This window comes from Limulus polyphemus, unplaced genomic scaffold (assembly GCF_000517525.1).
Source record: "Limulus polyphemus unplaced genomic scaffold, Limulus_polyphemus-2.1.2 Scaffold425, whole genome shotgun sequence".
NCBI lineage: Eukaryota > Metazoa > Arthropoda > Merostomata > Xiphosura > Limulidae > Limulus > Limulus polyphemus.
In genome coordinates this window covers 184,305-190,171 of record NW_013666035.1, presented here as the reverse complement: position 1 = coordinate 190,171, position 5,867 = coordinate 184,305, and the positions used below count along the sequence as shown (strand labels likewise).

General features: G+C 33.9%; 1 protein-coding gene across 1 annotated transcript in view; it reads left to right on the top strand.

Annotated features, from left to right (window-relative positions):
- The first annotated feature begins 338 nt into the window (after positions 1-338).
- The window catches only part of LOC106458176, a 65,962-nt gene continuing 60,433 nt past the window's right edge, over positions 339-5,867 (top strand). The window contains exon 1 of the mRNA XM_022384313.1: positions 339-460. The gene's annotated coding sequence lies outside the window, so the exon portion shown is untranslated. The remainder of the gene's footprint in view (positions 461-5,867) is intronic.

The following is a 5,867-nucleotide window of genomic DNA, read 5'->3' as shown; positions in this document are numbered from 1 at the left end:
CAAAACTAAAATTGAAAGTGAAACTGTCGGAATGTGAAGAGTTACAGCAAAGAATGAGGGTTAACTCATAGTACTAAAGTTATGGAAGAACCAATCATGGAACAAGAGAAAACCCAGGCTGTCTTTTTCTTGCTGCTGTAAAGAGCTACTTGGGCTCAGTACGTAAATAAAGATTTAGGTGTTTATATCTCTGCCACCTATGGGACGTCTCAGATAACAGAGCGAAGGTCGTCAACTATCCAGCCACTCGTTCATTTAAATATGTTTGTCTTGATAGGACGTACATGCTTTGCACGTTATGTTTGATGCGCAAAATCACAAAAGAATTCCGAAGAGCACATATGAACTAGTTATAACAGGCCTATCGGATCCGAAACTACGGTCAAGGGAATCCACCAAGTCAAGTGGTAGAAATACCACTATAGTATTCAACCACTGTTACTTAATAGCATCAATTCAGGTAAACTCCTTGTTTTAGGTAACTTGTTTTAACACGTTTACTTTGAGCATCCAATTTTAATTGATTTACTTTTGAAAATATCCTGAACTAATTGGCCAAGGTTCATGAGTTCCAAAAATTAAAAACAAATATATATATATATACTTTTGTAAAATGCTATCGTCTGTGCTTGTATATGCATTTAGTTAAGGAAATTTTAAGATAATAATTTTCCTTTTAGGATTATTATGATGGATATAATATATTGCTCGTATTTTCTTTGTTCTTATCATTTGTGTTTGATAATACCAGACTTCTTAAGAGATTTACCTCAAATCATATTAAACAAGTAAACTAGGTTACTCAAGATAAGATATAATTTGGATTGTTTAATTTATCAACCCCAAGTTTTCCAATCCCAGAACACTCAATCTGTGTACTTCGATCAACATCTGGTGACCATGTACTTTGAAACAGCTTTGACTAATTAAACATACACATTAATTAACTTTGCATACCTGCTGTACAAAACAAACTAGAAACCACTCAAGTTTAAAGCAGTTTTTTACTTGTTCACATTTCAAGTGTTTTAGCAAAACGTACAATCTTATAACCAGTTAGATGTAGACATGGAGTGGTTGGAACTGATACGTGTATTGTTCAGATGAGTTACATATTCAGCAAAAACGGTTTTCAGGGGATCAGAACCCTAATCAACATCTATAGCCACATCCCAGTTTGAATCAGTGGTTTATACTGGTCTGCAATCTCTTAACTTTTCTCACAATTTTTCGTGTTTAATTTCACGACTCGCTGACGACTAACTGCTACTATTTTTTGCATCATTACAACGAAGTAAATACCGCTATTTTTGCTATTTCACTCCAATTAGTTCGGTACCGAGTGCCACGACCTGACGAAATGGAACGCAGAGCCGGCCCTAGACAAAATGGTGGTCTATACGAACATTATATTTGGCGCCTCTGCTTCTAATAAAAACTGTTAATTTCAATGTCAGTTTTGGCGTCCCTTGGGGTAGTCGCCCTGAGCGGGGACACATGTCGTCCACCACAAGGCTGGACTTGATGAAGCGAAAATGAAATATTAACAAAATGATGTTTAGCACAATACTAATGAATGTGATTTTTATCTTCACGGACATAACATAACCAAAGTGATATCCAACCTTGGCAAGTCATCATACTGAGAGGGAAATCATAGTCACACTTCTTAAATACTTTTCTGTGTAACATTAAGGATTTCTTGCGGTTGATTTTCCAAAACAAGGTCTTGTTTTTGTATTTGTCTCAGTGCCATGTGACAAATCATAAAACAGACTGAGCCTAATATTTACTTTCTGCCTAATACCTGGTACAGGAATCAGAAAAGGGGACCAGAAAAAATATGATGAATCTGAAAATTTAGGTTGCTAAGTTTATTTTCTCCTCTAAATACCTGTAAACCTGTAATTTACTAGATACATTTATTGTAGACGTTAAATGGTGATATAATACCCACAAATCTTATTAATACACCTAATGCGTCACTTAAAACAAGCTTAACTTAATTATTTCATAAATTCATCACCTAAGTTATGTTAATATGTGAATTATGACTCAACAAGGTGCATGTGAACTTCATGAAGTAGGTGTTTCAGCCGGTACTTTGATAGGAACATGTGCTGTTGCAGACAATCAACTATTCAATTGTAGATTGAAAATAATAAAACAGTAGCTGTTTCTAAGCGTTGAAAGTTGCAGTACGTTAGACTACTGTAAGAACCAACTTGTAGTTAGTAGCTGTCCCCATGGTTACACAATGTACAATTGGTAGCCAATGACGAGGTTCAGTGATCATATCAGAGTAGTGTAATTAGGCTGAACACGACTTTATACGTACACTATTACAGTAATCTCGGCAAGTGAATGATATCAGTTTACAGTGGTGTAAACTGAACACTCGGTTTAAATATGATCCAAAGAGATCCAGTAATACAGGCAGATATGTAGTAGAAATCATAGCTAAGTGTGTAAACTAGATACTTTATTATCCTCACAAACATACCAAATAAAGCCCATTTTTTATAGATAGTTGTTTGGAGATCATCACATGTTAGTGCACAAAAGATTGTGGAACACTGGGCTGTAAATGCCAGAAACTCTGTTTTTATTATGCTGAAGCTTGTGGATGCCAAAAATACGATAATGTAGTTGATAGTCTGAAAAAAGAAAAGTGTGAATAAATGCCATTTTTGAAAAAACATAACATATTAAGTGTTGAACCTGTAATATGTTTTGAAATACAACAACATAAATAAATGCTCTTGGAGATAAGGAAAACGAGAGTTTATATTTTTTTATTTTTGAAGTATTTCCCTGAAAGTGTAGAACTTTGATAAATTGAATTCACACTAGATTTAAATTTGTATAACATTTTGGATCTACAACTTTTACACAACAAAATAGGTACACCTAAAATTTGAGTTTCTCTTTGGTTTATAAAATACTATATGATTTTCTCCTAACTACATATAAGTTTCTAATTCAGTAGTGTTCAGCATGTCAAAATTAAAGTAACAATGATGCTTTCCACTTTGTTTTCAACAACCATGTTAACACCCGTCCTAAACTGATACATTTAAAAAATGTAAAGAAATATACACAGTTACATCCTAGTACATTAAATGTATAAATCGTGTTACATGCAAATACATATCTAATTTCTAAACTTTAATAAATCTAAACATTCCGAAAGTTAAAACGTAGACATGTTTTCGGAGAAAACGTGGCCTTGTAGTTAGCCTGCCCCGACTGTGAATACACCATAGGTTCATGGTTCGCCACCTTTTGCCGCAAAAACGCGATCCGCATTTTGGGGCTGTAGAACGCCATAAGAATGACGGTTAAATCCCGCTATTTGATTAGAAAAGAGTAACCCAAGAGTTGGCGGTGTTGTCAATTGGTTGTCTTACCTCTAGTCTACCAGTTCAGAATTAGAAACTAATATGCGCAGATTGTCCTTTGTGTAGCTGAAATACATTTAACATAAAGCAAGTATTTTGTATTATACATATTCTATGCTAAAGTAACTGACCGAGTAAAAACTAGCTAAGTACACCAGTTTTGGAAAACTTCTTTTTTTTCTGCATACCCTTAACTTGAGGTCTAATGATCGTTAGTCTTTTGTTGAAAATTGTTTGGGAGTGCTGTACAGTTTATATGTAAAATCAATACCAAAAATTAGTTTATTGGACTTAAAAAAAATACAAAACTTGGCATAAAACAAATTAAAATATAATGAAGCTTATTCTTTATATCTTATTGCATAGATAAAGACAAAATCAGCACAAACAAAACAGTAATTACAGTTTAAAGAGAAGCTGCTTCAAGTTTGTTTCATTATTATTTTTTTAAATTTATGTCTATATACACTAACCGAGTTCTCTTTCGCAGACATCGGAACAGTATTACAGTATATTTGCTTTGATTATCTGTGTTTTGGTCATGGCCTTTAGCATTTTTTAGTTTCTGTCAGGGTGAAGTGTGTTTTCATTATCATATTAGGTTGTCGTTTCAGCTTCTGTCAGGGTAAAGTGTGTTTTCTTCATCAAGTTGTGTCCTCTCATGGAATATTATCAATTGTGAGACATTCTTAATCTTTTGTTTGCAGACTTTGTGAATATTATTCGTTTTCGACGTTTAAGCATCTGATATAATCGTTAAAACAAAATATGATTAAGTTTACTTAAACTTTTAAATTTAAAACTTCGTGTTCAAGAACCTTAAAATTTTGTTTTCAGTAAAACCGATACCATAACTTCAATGTGTGCAAAAGAGAGGCACCAACACGTTCTTTCAACAATAAAAAATAACCGAAAAACAAAACATAACCGAAACGGTGTGTTGAAACAATCTAGTCTCAATAACTATATATATAAAAATTGAATTAGAATACACAAGTTGGAAGGAACGTAAGGTTTCAAGAACTTATCTTGAACCATCCTTATTGAAATATGCATATATATATATTCTTTGTAAATGTTATTTGTATTTTCAAGGTATAAGTTAAAAGCACAGTAACTGTGTGATATGTTAATTAATTTAATCTATCTGAAACATGTTACTAATGGGCCTGTATTTTCAAAGATAAATACGTTTTACGTGATACATCAGTTGCTGACTGAAATTTGTTTCTAATTTTGATGTTTGGTTATCATCTATCTAAATGTCAAGGTTAAATTGCAGTAAAAGAGAGGAATAGCTATACTTATCGACAGCATTTGAAGCTTTTATCTTTAAGCAACTGAATTTATCAGTTCTAATTAAAGAAGCGAAATCAGTTAGAAATGTACTTCGTGCATGATAGTTTTCCGTCGCATAGTTTCAGAAGTTCAGAATTAACGTCATAACTTGTTGTGCGGCAACAACCTTACCAATGAGGGCAATTAAACCGTTTGACATTGTGAGTAGCAAAAGGTGTGCATCATTTTAATTTATTCCTTGAATTGAAATCAGTGAGCTTCAAGAAGATAATTCACACTAGGTAAGACATCTACTAACAATCCTTATAGCACAGATTACACATCTACTATGAATCCTTATAGCACAGATTACACATCTACTAGGAATCCTTATAGCACAGATTACACATCTACAAAGAATCCTTATAGCACAGATTACACATCTACTAAGAATCCTTAGAGCACAGATTACACATCTACTAGGAATCCTCATAGCACATCTTACACATCTACTAGGAATCCTTATAGCACAGATTACACATCTACTAGGAATCCTTATAGCACATCTTACACATCTACTAAGAATCCTTAGCGCACAAATTACACATCTACTAAGAATCCTTAGCGCACAAATTACACATCTACTAAGAATCCTTAGCGCACAAATTACACATCTACTAAGCATTCTTAGAGCACAAATTACACAACTACCAAGAATTCTTAGAGCACAGATCAAACATTTACTAAGAATCCCTATATTTATTATTCCAAAGTTCAATAAATCATCTCTCAAAAATATATTAACTGTTATACATTTTGTATAATGTGAAAATATCGATTTTCGTTAACGAAGTTTGGATAGTTGAATTAATATTATTGAAACATATATCAGTGAAATCTATAGTCTGGATTAAAAAAAAAAGAACAGACGTAGCCTAATCCTTAGCACGCCGTGCTGCGGATCAGAAGATAAAAAGCTCGATCCGCGATATGCAGCTGAGTACGCTCTAGCCTTTTAGTTGCGGAAGCGTAATAACATCGAACTCTTTACCGTACTAAGCTGGCCCGGCATGGCCAGGTGGTTACGGCGCTCGACTCGCAATCTGCGGGTTCGAATCCCAGTCACACCAAACATGCTCGCCCTTTCAGCCGTGGGAGCGTTGTAATGTGACGGTCAATCCCACTATT